We start from the raw sequence: 20,586 nt of genomic DNA, 5'->3' as shown, positions 1-20,586 counted from the left end.
CAGAATAAGACAGCGGTCAGTGCGAGGAAAGAGGCCTGGGCTGGGAACTGAAAGCCGGACACCGGTCCTTGATCCAGCTGTTACGGGACACAGCTTGCTCCCTCCTCCTCCAGCATCATCACCCCTGCTCCCAGGCCCCTCCCTCGGCTCTCCCCCACCAACATCCTCTATGTGTCACCAGGAAGCATGGGCCAAAGCCTCTGGAGCCAGAGTGCTTGGGTTCAGAGCCCACCCACTTGCCTCTATGAGTCTCATGTCCCTCCTCTATGCAGGGAGGATACTGTCAGTGCCCAATACTCCGCGTGGTAGTGAGGATTCAGAGAGCCTCACGCATAGCACAAGCCATGGACGTGCAAGCTATTCTTACCTTTGGTTTGGGGTTAATTTTATGTGTCAGCTTGACTGGCCCGGGGGACCTTATTTCTGGGTGTGTCTGCGAAGGAGGTTGGGGACGAGATTCGCGTTTGAATTGGGGGACCGAGTGGGACAGATGGCCCTCCCCGGCGTGGGTGGGCCTCACCTAACCCGTTGAGGGACCGGGTAGCCCAGAAAGGCAGAGGCGGGTTGAATGCAGTCTCCGCCTGACTGCGGAGCCGGGACATCAGTCTTCTCCCGCCCTCAGCGTTCCTGGCTTGAAGGGCTTCCACTCGGACTGGGAATCACACAAGCAGCTCTCTGGTCTAGGCCTTGCTGGGCTCCAGCTTCCCGACGGCACATCATGGGAAGTCCCATCATCAGCCTCCACGATCATGTGAGCCAACTGCTTATAATAAGTCTATTTATCTCCATGTACTATCTATCTATCTATCTATCTATCTATCATCTATCTATCTATATCTATCTGTCTATCTATCATCTATCAATCAATTATCTATCTATCCATCCATCATCTCTCTCTCTCTTTCTCTCTCTTCACCATCCCCCCCTCCATCTACCTCTCTCTCCTATTGATTCGATTTCTCTGGAGAATTCTAATACGCATCCTTTCCCTTCCAAATCAACATGACTTTGAAGGTACCACACAGTGACTCATGGCTTATTAGCCGCAGCATTTTCCGGTCACACCGGGGGCCTCACGCTTGAGCCAGCAGCAGAATCAGCAGTGTTTGCTGAACCCCGGTTGCTGACCCCATCCGGCATGTCTGCGTCTGTGGGTCCCGGGCAGGGCCTGGCGATACCGATGGTCAGGGGACCCAGTCGAGGACCCCCGGCCTACGCTAACGGCTCAGACTCTGCTCACATTGATAAGCGGATGTGCATGTGAGCAGCGACGGTGTGCCCGCCACGGTGTGAGGAGCGCTCCCTTTGTTCGTTCTGTTTTCATTGCCGCTCAACAAAGCTGGCCTCACGCCTCCCGTTTTTTGAAGACGAAGTCACCGATGCTCAGACAAGGCCTGTGACCTGCCCAAGGTCACGTGACTTGTAAGTGACTGAACCGAGGTCTCAAACTCTGACCTCTGGGTGTCACTTTCAGTGCCCTGCTTTGTCCGTTTGGGGATAGAAACCGGACCAGGAAGAACCCAGAGGGGAGGAAGCTACTGCCAGGGAAGGGGTAGCTCACAGGTGGATAATGGTCTTGGGGGTGTGATGTTTACTGTGGAGACGGTAGGAATGGCCCCCAACTGAGAGGTCCAGAGGGGACTCACCCGTGGAGAGTAGAGGCAGGACAGACCCTCAGTCACAGATCTTCCCTGCTGGCTCTCGAGGGACCCGGGAGGGACCCAGATCTCAGGCCTTGGCAGCTCACTGGAGCTCAGGAGTGCCCCCCCACCCCACTGCCCCGTGTCCTGAGACCCCCAGCTGAGCTGATCGAGGCAGACACTCTCGGCCAAGCCTGCCCTTCCTTCCAGCGCCCAGAAAACAGGCATCATCCACTAATAGGAGAGTGCGCCGATGTAAAGGAAATGCTCAGCCATTAGGGCCTTGACACTGTGCTGCAATTTTGACCTTCAGAACGCAGATGCCTGCCCGGTGGGCCCCCACCAGCTGCCACTTTGCCGGCCTCTCAGCTCCGAGAGGCTGCAGGACCCAGGCCTGGGAGTGGGGTGGTGGTGGTGCGTGGAGCACTGGCAGACCCCAACCTTACCACCCATTCTCAATCTTCCCTGCAGGGTTGTGAGACTGTCCCCAGCCCTGATCCGGCAGGGGTCCCGGATGCTGATTTGTACATGTTCTGCATGCAGGGGCCTGAGGTTCCTGCTTTCCTCCAGCCCCCTTTCTCGGCCAGGTGGAGGTGCAATGGTGTGACGGTTGACATTGGAGAAAAGGGCTGTCTTCTCTCCTACCCTTGGGACTTGTGACCCGTCCCCCGCCCCCTCCCCCCCAGCACAGCACAGCAGGGCTGATAGAGCAGGAGGAGGGACGGCGAGGCTCTAAGTCTAAGGGATTTCAATGCCCATGGGGCAAGATACTCATCTGTTCCCTGGGGATTTGCTGAAAACGCAGATTCTGCTCCATCAGGCCAGGCACGGGGCTTGGGTCCAGCAGTTTTTAATGTTTATTTTTGAGACAGAGAGAGACAGAGCATGAACGGGAGAGGGTCAGAGAGAGGGAGACACAGAATCCGAAGCAGGCTCCAGGCTCTGAGCTATCAGCACAGAGCCCGACGCGGGGCTCGAACTCACGGCCCGTGAGATCATGACCTGAGCCGAAGTCGGTCGCTTCACCGACTGAGCCACCCAGGCGCCCCTAGGGTCCAGCATTTTTAACAAATTCCCAGCGATGCTGAGGTCCTGGGCCGAGCTTAGGCAATAAGGCTGTAGGGCAGTGATGCTCAGACCCGGACCAGGCTGGGATCAGCTGAGCACTTTCACCACCCTGCTGTCTGGTCCTGCGCCCATGGCTTCGAGTTTATCTGGTCCGGCCTTGGACATCAGGTGGTTCTAACACGCAGCCCCATCGTCGTTTCCGGCCTGACATATTGGCCGTGAGGACAGGGTCTTTTCTGCGACGTGAGGAGAGAAGGAATTTGAGGAAAAAGGACTTTTGCCTGATGAAAAAGCATCATCACATCCCTTGTTAGTCGAGCTTTCTTCCTTGGCAGAGGAGACGGAGAGGAAGAGCAAAACTTTCATTCCACAGAAGGGCATCTGCCAGTTTCCCACTCGGAGACGCGATTGAAATAGCTTTTTCAGATCCTCTGGCTAAGCTGACACGTGTGGCCCCCTCCAACCCTCCCCTCGGTTCCCCCCCCCCCCCCCCGCCCCAAAAGCAGTTATCTCAATTCCGGTTCCAACAGCAAGGCTCTATCTCACCACTGCTGCCGGCAGCCGGCTGGCTTCCCGATGGAGAGGGGCTTGGGCCCCAGAGAGCGCCCTGGTGGAAAGAGCACCAGCAAAGGAGGTGGGCCGGGGCCTGTGCGGACGCAGCGGGGGCCTGGGGTCGAGGCCCAGAGTGATCTGAAGATAACACAGCTGAAAGAGTATCACTTAAAGGTGTGGAAGGGAATGTCACTTCTGGGCCGGCACCGCTTCTCGGGCTGGGAACGAGATAATGAATTGTTACCCGGGGAAATGAAGCTGCTAATAAATTCAAAAGCAAAGCTGAGGGAGGTTAGACTCCATTTTTAAAAGGGAGCCGGTGATTTATAAAGTGCCCTGTCTCCTTGCCTCCCGGGGCTCCGTCGGCCTCCCTGTCCCTCTTTTCCCCCACCTGACCCTCTGGACACACAGCCCAGCAGCCCTGCAACTTGTCTGTTTTCTTTGTGAGCCACGCCCACCCCCGAGGGAACCTCAGGCCCAAATTGGGCTGAAATTTGGCCCAACTGGTTTTGAGAGCTCGGTCCCTAAGGAATGGCCACGAGGAAATCTGTCTTCCTAAGACGTCCATTCCGACCTTTGAGCCAACAAATTACAAGTAGAAACCACTCCCGAATGAGCAATCAGGCTCTGCAGCGGGGCACCAGGCAGGGGGCGGCTCCTGCAGGGAGGGACAATCAACTTAGCTTTTGGGTGGCATCCGTGCCTTCTGAAAGCTGCTCCTGTTTTGGGAAGCTTGTGGCCACATTCTAGTCTTACCCCCCCGCCCGCCCCCCACATCAATTCCAATCCCTCTTGAGTGGAGCTCCAAACCCTGACTCCTTGGTCTCCACTAGCCTCCTTCCCTGCCTGAAGCCATCAAGCCCCTACTGCCTGAGCTCATTGCCCGTTTCCGCGGCGACGGGCCTGTGATGTCACTATGGAGGCCTGCGAGCCTCCAGGTGGGTAGGACTGGAGCAGCAGGTGCCCAGGAAGAGGGAAAGAACAAAGCTCCAGTTTCTGCACCATCATCCCCACATAATGGAAGAGGGGCCTGGAAACAGAGGAGGGGCAGGTGGAAGGCTGCAGCCATTCCGAACCTTGCCCATTTTAACATCTCTTGAGCTCAGCTAGAGAAAGACGGCCCCTTCCCCAAACTCCTGCTCAGGCCGCATACCCCTGCCCAAGCAGCTATGGTTTAAAAGCCTCATGAGTCATGGAGGGACTCAGTGTCCCCAGTTGGCTATTTTCTGCAGCCTGCCCCCACCTCCTGGCGGTGTGGCGTAAAGGGAAGCTCGCCCTCGTCAACTGTGTGCCCATGGCCAGCAACATCAGACTCCAGGGCTCCCTCCCCGCAGCCTGGTTTTGCAGGAAACCCCTGGTGCCAGGGAGCTTTCAGAGCCTTCCTCGCCGGGGACCATGGCTCCTGCTTCAGTACCTGGGGAGGGAGATCCCCCAGCTTCCCTAATGCTCTGGTCCCTTTCGTTCCAGCCAGGCACCAAGAGGAAAATGCAGCCTCCTTCTGGAAACAAGGGCTCCCTCCCGCAGGCTTTCCCGAGGCCGGGTTCAAAAGGCCCATGTTCACCTGAGTTTTAGGTAACTTACTGGGCAGCCTGAATTATATAGACAAGTTAGGCTCACTTGGCCTTCGGGTGTCTGGATTACCTGAGTATTTTACATGTTTATGAGCGGGGTGGGGAGGGGGACTGAACACTCGCTCAAAGCAAATGCAAAATTCGGACTTTGGGGGCTCTGTGCACCTGTCACGCACCTTTGCTTACCACCGGGATAGAGCATCAGAGAGGCACTGTCACGTGACCACCGAGCAGGCCACAGGGGAGCCCTGGCTCATCCCCGATGCTGGGCCTTGCCTTCGTTTCTCTTTTAGGATCTGCCAAAACCCAAAAGTCACCATCTAAAAACAACTCCAAAGAAAGGTGGGAGAAGAAAGTGGGAAAATCTTTATCATTGATTGTTTATGCCTAAAGAAAGAGAGGAGAGAGAATTCCCCGTGGCCCAGCCAGGGGGTGAAGAGTTAATCCTATAATCTAGCCGGCCAGGGAGCAAGGCAAGGACGAGAGCTACCTTCCAGCTGAAGTGTGCGTGCAGAATGTTTGATGCTTGGCGGGTGGAGCCGAGAAGATGGAGACCATTTGCAAGCATTTATTGAGTGCCCAGGGCATACAGAGCCCTATTCTCAGGATGCAGTGGAATTCTAAAGTTCACAAGATAGGGTGCTCCCCTATCCTCTGGGAATGGACCCTCCCCCAGCCCCCACTTTCAGGTTCTTCTGTGTGCCCACTCCCCCTGCCCTGGTCACTGCTCCCTGCTGGGCTCAGCAAAATACCGGCAAATGCCTGGTGACCTTTTCAGAGTTAGACCAATTACACTCCAGTGAAACAGCTTAAGAATTGCAAAGCAGCACGTGCAAACTCTTCTGGTTGCTGGAGTGAGAGCCAGAGCAATGGCTCTACCCCTGGCTGCATATTGGAACACCTGGAGAATTTTTTTTTCACTGCCGGTGCCTGAGTCCTGCCCCCAGAGAGTATGATTTCATTGCTATTGGAGGCAGTGGCATTTTTTAAAGCCCTCCAGGTGACTTAAACATGCAACAGAGTGTGAGAACCACTGAACTGGAGGATTTAGGACTTTTGAGTTGTTTCATGGTGAATCTTTGGGCTGAAATTGATCAAGTTTGCTACTTCACTAATGGAGTCAAGACACAGATTCTATTGGCTAGATAGGCTGCCATCTTGGAACAAAATAACGATGACAAGTTTTCATATGGATATTATCTTTTTTAAAATGGTTTTAATCTTTATTTATTTCCGAGAGAGAGAGAGAGAGAGAGAGAGAGAGAGAGAGAGTATGAGCGGGGGAGGAACAAAGAGAGAGGGATTCTGTGTCTACAGAATCCTAAGTGGTCTCCAGGCTCCAAACTGTCAGCACAGGGCCCGATGCAGGGCTCAAACTCATGAGCCACGAGATCATGACCTGAGCCAGAGTCGGAGGCTTAACCAACTGAGTCACTCAGGCACCCCTCATATGGGTATTGTCTTAATGGATTCTAATGAGAGTTGGTACAATGTGGTGGAATTTGCACAGAATAAAATCTTCACTAAACTGTCCTTTAGCTGAAGGGAGAGGCAGCAGGAGAAAGTAACTAACATTTCTTGAGTGTCTGTAGTGTGGCAGGAACTGAGCTCGAAAGACCATACTGATATTTCATTTTTTCTCTCCCACCACGTGCCAGATACGTATCATCCCCGTTTTACAGATGAAGAAACTGAGACTCGAGATCACACCGCTGTTATGTGTGGGGAGACGATTTTCCACGGGTCTCTCACATTTCTGTATATCTTGTGAGCCAAGATGCCGACTGCCTTTGCTCTGATCTTTATAAAGATGTTTGCACGGTGAACAGCTTTGGAAGATGTAATGTCCTCCTCGGAGATGAAGGGTAGGCATGCTTACTGTCCATTATAAAAGATTCAGGTCCCTAAGCTCAGGGTTCCCATCTTGTGACACACCCTTCTCGCGTGCACAGGTATGAGCTGGCCCTCTTTGCAGTGCCTTATGGCAACTGTAGCTTAGAGAGTTGTTGCAAAAACCAGAATGCACTGGCTCCCACTAGCCCTGTGATAAACTGTCTTTTGTCTCCGACCCATGAGACAGGCCAGGCTAACTTGTCAACTTGTGGCGGATTTAGCACCTTCATCAAAACCTGTTTCCCTTTGACATCCATACACTTAGGGAATAGATAAGCAGGAGGTGATATTAAAGCAAAACGAAACCCATACTGTGGATCAATGGTTGCTTTTCCTCTAGATACGAAACAATTACACAAATTAGCTCCCCTTCCTTTCTCTGGAAGACAAATAAACAAATTCAATCTGCATCAAGAGTTAAGTGCAAAACTTGGGCACAATATTGTATTCTGCTGGCTCCAAATTCCATTCGATTTTAAGCTCTGCTAAGCTATATCCTCTTTTCTCTCCAGAACATTTCACTTGATCCTACCAAAACAGCCTCCAGGCTTTGATAAGCAAATGCGGGCCCTGCTGGTACCCCAAACCCACTCATCCAGCTCTTATCAGAAGCCCCTTTTACCTACTTATTTTCCAAATTGGAGACAAGTGATCCTTCCTCTGGTGTTGACACTAACGGTCTGCGTGCTCCTACTTTCTCTTTGAGGTCTGCTTCCTCTCATTACTAATTACCTTCTCTTCTAAAGAACGAGCATTTAATATGCAGTGATGATTTCCAGTAGCTGGTTCTGTACCGTCTTCAACTGTTAATTATTATTATTAAAATTATATATAAAAAAACCCCTAACTACTATGTATATGCCAGGAACTTTTAAAGTGCTTTATAAAGTATCTTAAATCTACTCAAAACACACTAAACATGAAGTATTTTCACTTGGAGAAGCTGATGCGTCAAGGAGGTTAAATGCCTTGTACGCGGACCTAGTAAGTAGCAGAGTTGGAATCTGGAGCCACGTCTGTCCAGCCTCAAAGGGAATCTTTTCCTTCAACACCCAACTTGGTTTTTTTTTGTTTTTTTTTTTTGTTTTTTTTGAACAGCTTTATGGAGATATAATTCACACAGCATACAATTCAGCCATATATACTGGTTTTAGTATATTCTCAGGTGTGGGCAACCTTCACCGCAGTTAATTTCAGAACTCCTTCATCACCTTCAAAAGACACCCCGTGTACTTTAGTAATCCTCTAATCCCCTTCTCCCCCCACCAGCCCTAACCAGCTGCCTTCTAGCAAAGCGTGTCTCTAAAGAAGCCAAGTCCTTTCTTCCATCTGTATGAAATATTGGAGTATGTTTATACACATTTGTAAATTGGTTGCCTCTTTGGTTATTGAGAAGTTGAGAGCTGTGCCCTCCACCCCCCAAAAAAACCTGTGCCTTCTCTCTGGCATTCCCTGGGGTTGGTTATTCTTTCCTCCTTCTGCCCAGAGACTGCTAAGAAGAACACTGAGAGAACCACCAGGAGCCCCAGGAGGCTTTGTTACTCCATTATTGCTGGTTCCAGGAAGTAGGTTTTGGGTCTGGGTTGACAGTAAAAGGGATGGGGACCCCCGAAAACTTCTTGTGGCCTGGGCTTGAGCCTCAGATTTCATGAGCAGAGAACAGTCCTCCTATCTCCTCTTAGGGGCAATTTATCTCCTTTGAGAAGATTAGTCCTTCCAGTGAGGGCTGGCTCCTTATGGAAGTTGACCTTGCCCAAGAAAGGCTTGGCAACATTGATCTAGGGTCAGCCCGACTTTGCAAGGAGTTTGGTATGCATACGTGTTGATTTGGGTTCCCCTGAAGAATTCAAACGCTTGGAGTTTAGTTAGGAAGTACAAACACCACTGGGGGTGGGTGGGGAGGGTGTGGGGAAAGGGGTACAAGGAAGGGAAGGTGACCACCAATGCTGTGCTGTCAAACCAGCTACCCCATGGAAGGCTCGCTCTTACTCTCACCGGTAAACTCTAGGAGACACTGGAAAACACCCACGTCAGAGTTATCCCACCTAGGGGGACATGGTCACAGGGTGTTTAAACACCAACTCCCAGAAGTCCTTGGTTAAGGGCTGCTCGCAGAGGGTCTGAATTCCTCATCTCTTCTGGTGTGCTATGCTCATGTGGGCAATGAGCCTTCTGCAGTTCTGGAAAAAGCCCTCAGGCAAAGAAATGCAGATAATGGCAGTAGGAGGCTGAGCAGAGGACATGAAATGATTGAGTGTGAGGATATGGGTGGGCACCCACAGCATCTGCTACAGCCTGACCCTATTTTAAATGCTCCTGCCCGTGCAGATACACACACACACACACACACACACACACACACACACACAGTGAGCAGGATGGGAATACGGTCTCAATAGAGCACACTCCTCCATCCCTGGGCTCCATTCTTGCTGACAATAATCAGGGCTCCGCTTTTCAGAGTAATGAGGGACAGTAAGGAGTTTATTAAATGAATTCTACCAGGAACCAACTGCTAACAGACCTACATCTTTTACCTCTAAAGCTGGAGAAACCCCACCAGGCTTTGCGAAGAGTTTGGAACCCCAGATCATGGGGGGGAGGGGGGGTGGGGGTCACTCCAGGTCAGAAGAAGAAATAAGCTGCATCCCTCTGGGGGTTGCAGACTGAGGGGCCTCGGGTTTGCAAAGCTCATCAGAGAGTCTAGCTTTCAAACTGCAGTCGGACTGGCCCCTCGCTCCACCGCCTATCACAGCCCTCAAGGTTCAAAGGCTGGCAGGTAGCTTGGCTGAGCAGAAACACCCATCACCTTCCTTAGTTGATCCTTTTGAAGCTGAGTGAGACTCTTCTCCAAAAAAAGGAAAGGAATTTGGAGTTCCGGGCAGCCCAAGGCCCTGTCTACCTGCTGCTAGTTGTCAGGATATTCATTCACTCACTCAATTATTCATTTGCTCATTCTTTAGCTCATTTATTCATTATTTCCATGGATCAGGGATTGAGGGTACCATGGTATTGTGACACAGGGACGAATGTGCAAACCCTTCCCCTTCTTTCAGACACCCGAGGGTACATGTGAGCATCGTGCAGCCTGGAATGCCCAGCACACCTCCATGGCAGACCCCTTGCTCCCGTTCTGTGCGTGGGGAGGGGTGGGGGATGTGTCCTCTGCGTCAGTAGGCTATGGGCTCCGTTACAAGAAGACACACGGTCCTGTTCACCACCATATCCTCACAAGCCAGCGTCGTCCCTGGCGCATGGGAGGCATTCAATAAATATTTGCAAATGAATGGGTGGATGTGTGCCTTTGAGCAAAAGGCAGATACTTGTACATATTTGAATGTATTTCTGTGTCTACATGTTTTGGTGTCGATGTGCATGTTTCTGTGTCTATGCGTCATTGTTTTTATGCTTATATAACTGAGTGTGCACGTGTGCATGTATGTGATTCTTTAATAGACACAGTCTTTCCTTCACAACATTTCAAGAGAATGAACGTTTTCGCTTCCTGGTATCTGACTTCGGAAACCCAATCTGCATTTTCCACACATGTACAGCACCCCAGATTTTCAAATATTTATACTCCTATATTTAAAATCTGTGAGATTTCTCTCTCTCTTTTTCACCCATACGTGCTTGCATTCTGTCTTCCTCCCTCTTTCTCTCCCTCCCAGCCATCAGCCTGCCCTCTCCACCTTATTTCCTCTGTTTTCCCCATATATATGTTGATGAAAATCCCCCGGACTGAGCCACACTATTCACTTCCAAGCTTGGCTCACTGAGGAGCACACATGGGCCACCACTATAACCCTGAGACAAACCCTGAATGGTGAACCCAGCCAGGGAGGAGTACAGAGACTCCAGCTCCTGTCCAAATGTTGGTGGCTCCTGAAAAGGGTCTGCCCTCTGGGGGTGGGGGGCAGTGGCTCCTTTAAGCTTCAGCAGAGCTTCTAAAAAGGAACAAATTGCCCAGGATTTTAGCAAGAGGCGCTGGGTGAATACCAACATTGCCTGGGTTTCTGGAAGCTTAGATCTGATCTTTGGGAGCTTGTGATGTCTTATGGTACTGACCTGGAGGCAGAGGAACACCTCCCCAAATTTTTCCTGGCTGAGATAGTCCATGGCTCCTCTCCATCCTGCAGTGTATAGCCAAGTCTGACCAAGAAAGATCTACTGAGTACCAATTGTTAGACCTGATTGATGAGGATCTTGAAAAGCCCTCAACAAAGTAAGGGTTTTTTGACACGGTGTGAAATTCTGATGCTTGGAGATCATTCAACATACTGTTTGGGGTGCCTCAAGATGTGGCCTCTGCCCTCATTTACTATCAGTGGATCAATGACTAAGTAAATCCATTGTTATCAATTCCACATCTGGATATTGTATGGATCTTGCCATTCCAGAGTCAGGTTTGCCAAAACAAAGCCACACACACATACACACATGTGTATATATATGAATGCACGTGCGCGCGTGCATAAACACACACACACACACACACACACACACACACACACCACTCTGTAGAATGGAAAGGGGATGTGAGGAGGGAGCCACAATGGACAAGTTAACAGGAACAGCATATGAGGTCTTCTGTTTGTGCTCCAAATCCACCCCCTACCTTCTGCTTCCTGTTCTGGCCCTGGTTGGTTGACCCCACACCCATGGGCTCCAAGCTCTGTGGCTTCCAGCTGGGTTTAACCAAAGGAGCCCTGGCCACAGATCAAAGGGAGGGAGGAGAGTGAGATCAGGTCTTCATTCCTCTGGCCGCCACCCTGCAGAGTCACCTCAGGGTAGTTGGGTCCCATCGCAAAAGGACATTGCTCCTCTTGGGACATCCTCTTTCACAAGATTTCCCTTCTGGCTTATGGACTGTTCCTTCCCCTAGTGCTCTCAACTTTGGGTGGAAATGTCTCCACAGCTTCCAGCCCTGAGTTACTGGCTCCCATTCACTCTGTCTTTACCTTGGAAAATAGTCCCTTTGCAAGCAAACCCCAAATTATCTAATTTAAATGTGTTTCCAGTTGGAGCTGTAATGAAGACATAACAGGGCAGATTAGGGAACTTTGTTACCTTAGATTGAATTTGGCAAGGGACTTTGTGCCAACCTGCTTATCTTCATTATTGCCAGTGTGTGAGTGAATATAAGAACTCTGCCTCTGCCATTTAAAAAAGAGTCTATTTCCTGCTCTCCTTAAAACTGCAGATTTAATAGGTTGCTGGATACACTATAAATCTAGGTTTCTCAATCCAGTAATTGTCCCAGAGAGGTGGACGGGAAATCGACAGGTGTCTCTACTCTTCATCACTTTGACACCATTTTTTATCTTGAAGAGAGATCTGATAAGAAACACCTGAGATTGTTTGCAGCCTTATTGACCTGCCATGACTTCTGACTTCGTGGAAGGAGTTGGTTATTGGCCAACAGTCATGAGCTTAATGCAGGTGGCTTGGTAATACTCTATGTGTCAGACACCCAGCAGATCTGGTGATAGTTCTGAGTAATGTGAAACAAGATTGTGCTCTGGTCTCTTCCTTCTGGAAGGACACTTCATGATTTGAAACTCTTTCTGGATTAGCTGGGGGCATGCCCTTCTTGTTATCGAAAATTTTAAAAAAGGTCAGTAGCTTCCTTTTTCTTATGGTATCACCTTATTGTCACAGGGCAGAAGTGGGGGGCAACCAATCGTAGCTTCTGTTAATGAACTGCCCTCAGCCTGGCTGGCTTAGGAATAACTACTCCAAAACAAAGCAGCTTGTTTTGGACAGATGTGCCCACTACCTGCCCAACACATTGGGTTTATATCCCACCAGTTCCGTATTACAAGTTAATTCCTTTTGTTACGTAGGATGTGTGTTATAACTGCCTGTGGGCTTTATAAGCAGCTCCACCCTTGAAATCAGATGCACCACGATCTTCATTGGAGATTTATCTAAGACCATAGTGGGCACCTGATAACGCCTGCTTTGGAAAACAGGCATACCCATATCATCATGTTAAACCTTGGGATCTTGAATGTTCACCTGCCAGGGTGGAGTCAGATTACCGAGCCAGGACAGGGTAAGTTATGCTGCTATAGCCAACAATCCTGGAAACCTCAACCACTTCAAACCACCAGGGTTTATGTCTCCCTCAGTTTATACACACATGGAGCCAAGCTGGGCCACAGCCCCTCATAGTTACTGCCCCAATCCAGGACCCAGGCTGCCGGAACATCCACTGTGCAGAGGGAAAAGAGAACATGACAAGGCACATACTCTAAAATGACAAACATCCTTACATTTCACTGACCAACACAAGTCACGCGACAAGACCACATGGGTGGGATGTACAATCCCACTGAGTTCCTGGAAGGAGCGAGAGTCTAAATAGTTATGAGTAGCCCCAGTGACTAGAGCACTGAGGGCTTCTTAGGAAAACTCCTGACCTTGCCTAGGGAGTACCTGCCTCTGTAGACATTTCTGTGGGATATTGTCCATTCAGGTGACATTTTTGACCGAAGGCTTTACTTTGCACTAAAGGAGACTGTAGTAGTTAGTGTCTGAGTGCTGCCATAGCAGAGTGCCATAAATTAGATGGCTTAAAACAACAGAAATGTATTATCTCACACTTCTGGAGGCCAGAAGTCCAAGATAAAAGTGACGGCAGGTAAGTACTCCCTCTGAAGCTCCTAGGGGTGAAACTTCCCTTGCCTCTTCCAGCTTCTGGTGGCCCCAGGTGCTCCTTGCCTGAGGCCACGTCACTCCATTCTCTGCCCCCATCTTCACATGGCCTCCTCTCTCTGAGTCTGTGTCCAAATGTCCTTCTTAACAAGAATACTAGCCATTGGATTACATCCCACACTAATCCAAGATGAGCTGATTTTAAGTTAATTGTATCTGCCAAGACCCTATTTCCAATAAGATCATATTCATAAGGTACCAGGGTTAGGACTTCAACGTATTCATTTGACCAACACACTTCAACATCATAAAAACCAGGCCTCTGGGGCGCCTGGGTGGCGCAGTCGGTTAAGCGTCCGACTTCAGCCAGGTCACGGTCTCGCGGTCCGTGAGTTCGAGCCCCGCGTCAGGCTCTGGGCTGATGGCTCAGAGCCTGGAGCCTGTTTCCGATTCTGTGTCTCCCTCTCTCTCTGCCCCTCCCCCGTTCATGCTCAGTCTCTCTCTGTCCCAAAAATAAAAATTAAAAACGTTGAAAAAAAAAAAATAATAAATAAAAACCAGGCCTCATATCTAGTTGATTGATTGTTTCAAAACGTTAGTACAGGGTCTTGTTTTGTTTTATGGTTGACTGTAAAAAGCATCTGAATCACCCTTATTCAGCCACAGAGAAAATCCACACACCAGAGTCCTGCCCTATTAGAATACAGATGCCCAAACTGTCTGCTGATCAACTTCTAACAAAAGTTGGGCTGGGGAAAACAATATTCGCGAAGACTCATTTTGAACAATGTACAGTTCATTGTGTCGATCACTGGCTTCAGCGTTTTGGGGGTTTTGTTTTTGTTTTGTGTTTTAGTTATTGTGTTAACCCTGGAAACCACTTTTCAAATGAATATTAAGGAACTCTTGAGCAACCTCGGATATAAGGCCAGAGAAAGCAGACCTGCCCTGTCGAGGTGACTGTTGTCCCCATGATAAGGAATTTAAAACCCCTCTGCGATCATCTTCCTCTCCTGGGTCAAGTCATTTTATCTATCTGTCTATCTATCTATCTATCTATCTATCTACCTATTTATCTATCTATTGCATGCACCCACAAGTTGAGGAGGGGCAGAGAGAAGAGAGAGAGAGAGAGATGCCTAGGTGGCTCAGTCAGTTAAGTACCCAACTCTTGATCTCAGCTCAGGTCATGATCTCACACTTTGTGAAATCAAGCCCCATGTCAGGTTCTGCGCTGAGCCTCCTTGGGATTCTCAAGTCCTTATATTTAAAGAATGTGATTCTAGGCATGATTCACCTGACATCCCTTCTCTGTGGTGCAACTAGGAGCACCGGGACTTTCCTGCCTCTTTGCTCCTCCTCTCCCAGAGCACCCCACAGCATGGATGTCAGGCTCATACTCTCCCTCTTGCTGTGTTCCCTCTGGTCCCTGATGTTACTGAGTGTGTGTAGACCCCACCTCTCCTCCTTCGACAGTGGGAAGAGCTGACTTTCCAGCCCCAGAGAAAAAAAAAAGGCAGCGTCGGCTCCACCCTGATGGACCTGTGGTCTAATTAATCAGCTTAAGAAGAAGAGAGGTTCCTCCTGGGTCATCTGGTCTACTCCATTCCTCTGCACTGGGACTGAAGGACATTAACAAAGAACATCATCACTTTGCTTCCTCCTCCCCAGCCATTGTCTTTCTTCTTTGTGCGTCTCCTTCCTTGGGGAGTCCTGGACCAGGCAATGGGTCCAGGCACATATGGTTTGTCCTGGTCCCAAGTGTTGGATCTTCTAAGAGCCAGGGTGGGGATCCCAGAGGTCACTGAAAAGACCCCAGGGGTTCTCGCAGAATTCTGGGGCTTCAAGGAACAGTTTGAGAATCCCTGGTAGCAATCAGTGTTCATCAACGTTGGCTGTGAATCAGACACTGCTGGGGAGATTCTGAAGTTTACAGCTCCTGCAATCCCACCGCTACCTTCTGGCCAGAATCCTCAGGGGAGAGGCCCCTCAGCTGCATTACAGGGGATTCTGCTGTCAGTGGATGGAGAACTCTCTAGCCCTGGATGAGATCAGATTATTTCCAGGTGTTGGCTTGTCTGGCCTCCGAACGGCCCCTTGCCCTACATTCGGAGACCATTTAAAAACCACCCACACAGGGGCGCCTGGATGACTCAGTCGGTTGATAGGCTCAGGTCACGATCTTGCGGTCTGTGGGTTCGAGCCCCGCGTTGGGCTCCGTGCTGACAGCTAAGAGCCTGGAGCCTGCTTCGGGTTCTGTGTCTCCCCCACCACCCCCCGCTCCTCCCCTGCTCACGCTTTGTCCATCTCTCTCTCTCAAAACTAACTAAACATTAAAAAAAAAAAATCCACACAACCTCTGCTACTGAGTTTGTTCTAGAAATGATAGAGCTGGCCGTGCCTCTTACTCAACATCCACCATATGAAGATCTGTCCCATTAAAGCTTTATTTTCTTGAAAATGGTGGTATGAAGGACAACGAGCATTTTGTAACTGATCTTTTTGCATCAACTGCTCAGATGGGCAGAATTAAATCTGTGGTTCCGTTTTCGTGACGTAGGGTCCCTCTGCCCCCGACCTTAGGTTTCTCTGTTTTCCTCGGTCTCAATGTTTTATTTTTCTACTTCATGGAGTTACATGTAAGTGCCAGGAATCCTTTGGAAGAGGAAGTGAGTATGAATACCTAAGTCAACAAGCAGAGGTGGTGAATGTGACAGAGGTGATAAAACAGGTGCCTGTGGCTGAAGGACAACAGGTGCGGGGTAGAGGGGGCGCCTGCAGCTTGGGACTTCTCTTACATCCGCCTCCTCAGGGAAGCCTTTCCCGATCGCACCGACCAGACTTACAGTCTCATGATGCGTGATGCTAACTCTTGTTCTTTCTTGAAATGACTGGTTTAACACCAGCCCTCCTCACCAGACTGTGATTTCTACGTGGGCGGGAAAGCACGCGTAGCCTTCTCATGGGTGTGATCTCCGTGCCCAGTACGGGGCCTGCTGCTGAGTGACCATCCGATAAACATTTACCGGATAGGACAACAGAGCTGCAAAGCTCTTCTGCTCAGTGAAATGCACGAGAAGGGCAAACACTGTACGATAAGAGGGTGACTCAGGGCCAGGAAAGGGAAAGGCAGGAAGGAGGGAAGGACAGAACAGGCCGATAAGACAAAACGTGCTCATTCAGCCTCAGAAGGAGGGAGCCGAAAGGCATGGACACTATCTGAGCAGCTGCTATTGTCCAAGATCTCGGCTAGAGACTTTACAAACAGGATTTCCTGTTATCTTCATAGCATTCTTACGAGGCTGGCCGGTGATGCCCACTTTCCAAGAAGCCTGGAGGCTGGAGGAATCCACAAGGCCTGAAATCCACAAAAGCTGCAAGCAGCTGAGTCTGACCCGAGTCCTGGGATCTGTGGCTTGGCAGCTGAGGGGCTGTCCTCTGCAGCACAATGGCAAACCCCCAGATCCCCCAGTGGCCCTGCCTACCACAGGGCGACTCCTGACTCCGCTCCGTGGTCCCTGTGCACCTGCCCCTGCTCGCAGAGGCTCTCCTCCCACGTGGGAGGCTTGGCAGGCAGCTGTGCAGAGGTGAACGAGCAGCAGATCAAATGATGTTCTAACCTTGGCACCCAGACTGAGTGAGGAGGAGCCCTTGGGTCATAACTGGGAGCCAATGAGGCAAGGACACTTCACGCCTCCCCTTGTCAGTGAACGGGGTGATGTGGGGGCCCTGGGGATGGCTATGGGGGCGCTCGTCCCAATCCCCCACCTCCTCCCAGAAATGGCCGCACAGGAGCCAGCCAGGCGGAGCTGGAGGGCTCCAGGCTGGGACTGGCCAGGGGCCCAGAGAGGCGGACACCAGCTGGGGCCCTGATGCGGGAAGGCAGCTGGCGCTATACACACCAGGCCTGGGGGTGGCCCTCTTCCCTCCCAGCTGCAGCGGCTGCTCAGCCAGAAGTTGTCCCTGGTGGATTCTTGCCACTCATACTCCGGTCTCCGTGGGTGGGAGGGAACCGCATCCAGACACTCCAACCCGAGACGAAGGGTAGTGCCAATGTGTGCCCACAGGCAGAAGGACCTTATTTGCCCACCACGTATCCTTGGACGTGGGGACTCACGACACTGATCAAGATACATGTGACCCAAAGGCTCAGCCATTGTCCAGAACTTTATTCCCTACGTGAAAACAAAAATGGTAGTGGGAGAGCGGGAGGCTTGGAGAAGTTGCCCAGAATGTAAAGACTTCCAAAGCCCAGAAAGCACCATGTATTTTGAATAACTATCTTAAGTCCGTCGAGGCAGATTCCCCTTCCAGGCTTCGAACCAGCACCTTTGCAGCCAACGTTGCTGACTCAGGAGGGGCCGAGGGTTGATCAGGGGAAAGACAGAGCCGTGTGTGCCTGTGGCCAGAGCTTGCCAACCCTGCTTTCCAGGACTGTCTGAGCCCAGACAGAGGACTCGGGACCTGTTGCACGGAGACTTGTCTTAGCTGATGTCTCTGCATTTGCACTATCTGGCTATCTTAGCTCCACCCATTTGGTTGAATTCCTGGATTACAGCCCTCTCAGCACCTGTCAACAACTCAGCCTTGTTTCTACCCCAAAGCAAGCAGAGCAGCAAATGGATACTTTAGTTTTTTTGTCTGATATAGACAGATTTCAATCTGTATCAAGGAAGCATTTCTCGACAAGGAGGTCCTGAAATGAACAGATAAGAATACCATCACATCTGGGCTCCAGAGATGTTTAAACTCTGAAGGATTTGTCATCATGGTGGGAAAAGAATGGACCCAGATAGATATCCATGCTTCTTCTGGGCCCTTAGGTTCTCTAGAGTCTTAGCTAAAAACAAAATGTGGGGGAGTATCTTCTTCCAGAGCAATTTTCTTCTTGCCTGATGGGATCAGGGAGGAGACATCTGGCTTGACCAAAAATACTACCCCTTCTATGGGGCCCCTGGGTGGCTCAGTTGGTTGAGCATCCGACCCTTGATTTTGGTTCAGGTTATGATCCTAAGGTCATGGGGTTGAGCCCCACAAAGGGCTATGCACTGAGCATGGAGACTGCCTAAGATTCTCTCTCTCTCTCTCTCTCTCTCTCTCTCTCTGCCTCTCTCCCCTGAATCAGTGCATACTCTCTCTCTCTAGGAAAGAAAGAGAAGAAAGAAAGAAAGAAAGAAAGAAAGAAAGAAAGAAAGAAAGAAAAAGGAGGAAGGAAGGAGGGGGAAGGGGAAGAGAAGAGAAGAGAAAAGAAAGAAAAAAGGAAAAGAAAAGAAAAACTACACCTTCCAAGGGTATTGTCAACAGACAATATTCAGGGAGAGGAAGAGAGAGGGTGGGGCAGCAGGGGTGTGTTAACATAGAGCCAGAGATCCACGTGTCCTTATTAGATAAAGAAAAGTCAGCTACAATCACCAACCCACCGACTTCCCTATAAATTAACTATGTCACAACATATTCAACACCGCTGCCTATCCCCTGAGACTAATCAAAATCAGAAGAACGCTTGGAAGCCATCCTGAGCTGTGACCACTCTCTTGGACTCTGTACTCCCTGTTCCAAGTGGACTTGATGAGCATCTAGGGGGTGCAGCCGTCTCCGGACGCCTGGCTGATCTTTAGGACGTCAGATCTTGAAGGCCATCTGGTCCAACCATCCAGCTCAGGGTGGTTGCACGTCCGTCCACAACATCCCACCGTGTGCCTACATATTTCCGGGGAGAGCCAGGGAGATGCTATGAAGATGGTCTGGTTCCTGCCCCCTCAGGAGTCCACAGCCTGGGAAGGGGGCAGACTGTACCCAGAACCAACTCAAGAACGAAGACTCAAAAGGCTACAGACCGTAGGATTCCTACCATATGACATCTGGAAAAGGCAAAACTATGGAGGAAGGACAAGGGGAACCCATGGTCCCCAGGGGTTCAGGAGCAGGTACAGCACAGGGGACTCTTCAGGGCAGCACAGCTATTCTATATGACGCTGTAATGGCATGACATTAGGCAAGTGTCCAAAACCATAGAATGCACAGCTCCAAGAAAGAGCCTCAATGAAAACTATGGACTTTAAGGGATAATTATGTCCTTTGGCTCATCAGCTGCAACTAACGTGTTGCACTAAGGCCAGGTGCTCATCATAGGGGAGAGAGGGGTGGGGTGAGGCGGGGTAGGGAAAAATCTCTGTGCTTTTCCCTCAATTTTTCTGTAACTCTGAAACTGCTCAACTCATAAAATCTATTCATTTGGGGGGGGGGGAAGTGCAAGGGGGAAGTAAAAGTTAAAGAACTAATGAGAGGTGTGGAATATTTCTGCAAACTTCCCTGGAAGGGGGTGAGGCGTTAGAAGGGAGAGGGGGAGGATGGAAAGGAGGAGGAAGGTGCGAGACCAGCGCCAGGAGAGAGTAAATGCAGTTTACCAGAATTTCCCAGACGCTGCCCCCAACCCGGAGACAACCTGGGACACAAATCTGCCTCTTTTTTGCACCCGGCAAGGATCTCCTCAGCCCGAGACCCTAGGATTCAACAGAGGGAGAAGAACACGGAGGGAGTGTGGGGAAACAGCTGGGGGAATGGTGCTCTGTACAGGAGGCACAAACCACAAGTGCAATTAGTCAAAAAGGAACTTGAAATTAAAAAATGATTCCAAGCCGAGGAGGGGAGTACATAAGTTACTGCAGCCCCAAGACGTTTATGAATAATACAAATGCCGTGAGTTGGTGGAGCCAGAACGCAGTTAATTAATATGTACAGGAGCAGAGATGCACTTGAAAAACAATAGTGCTATTTCCCCCTCGCTAGAAGTAAAAATATTTCCAGAAAGACTGACACGTTTATTATTTTCTCACATAATTACCTTATTGTGGAGCATTTGTAATGGAACACATTAGAGACGCTAAGCACCTGCCTGGCTTCCCTTAATGCGCTTTGGTTCCGTGGGGCTGGGGAAGGAAGGTAGGGGGTGGACTGGCAGGGGAGGGGGGGCGGGCGCAGGGGGCGTCCCGGGAGAGCACTGCAGCTCTACATACCTGATGTGCTCTCTCTCCTGCCTCCCCAAGCCGAGCCAACCTCCTCCATCCTCCTGCTTCTGTCGCCCGCCGGCCTGAGGGTACCCCTTCTGGCAGGTACGTCTGTGAGCTGGTGACAGTTCAAGGGTACCGACTGCACACACAGGGCTCCTGGTGGCCCAGCGAGGCGGGGAGGAGGGGGCCACC

The 20,586-nt window shown here is 50.4% G+C and overlaps 2 long non-coding RNA genes across 3 annotated transcripts; one reads left to right on the top strand and one right to left on the bottom strand.

Annotated features, from left to right (window-relative positions):
- Positions 1-2,469: 2,469 nt before the first annotated feature.
- On the bottom strand, positions 2,470-4,123 carry LOC131497736 (uncharacterized). 2 transcript variants are annotated; one of them, XR_009255116.1, is made up of 3 exons: positions 4,077-4,123; positions 3,255-3,918; positions 2,470-3,031 (listed from the first exon to the last, which is right to left on the bottom strand). It is a non-coding gene; the product is annotated as an uncharacterized LOC131497736 (long non-coding RNA). The 2 variants fall into 2 exon arrangements; XR_009255115.1 differs by lacking the exon at positions 4,077-4,123 and having other exon boundaries at positions 3,255-4,068.
- Positions 4,124-4,190: 67 nt separating this feature from the next.
- LOC131497735 (uncharacterized) lies at positions 4,191-7,033 on the top strand. Its single transcript, XR_009255114.1, has 4 exons — positions 4,191-4,311; positions 4,728-4,832; positions 5,125-5,173; positions 6,490-7,033. It is a non-coding gene; the product is annotated as an uncharacterized LOC131497735 (long non-coding RNA).
- Positions 7,034-20,586: the final 13,553 nt, after the last annotated feature.

The sequence above is a fragment of the Neofelis nebulosa genome, chromosome 16 (assembly GCF_028018385.1).
Source record: "Neofelis nebulosa isolate mNeoNeb1 chromosome 16, mNeoNeb1.pri, whole genome shotgun sequence".
Classification (NCBI taxonomy): Eukaryota; Metazoa; Chordata; class Mammalia; order Carnivora; family Felidae; genus Neofelis; species Neofelis nebulosa.
This window is presented reverse-complemented; position numbering and strand designations above follow the sequence as displayed.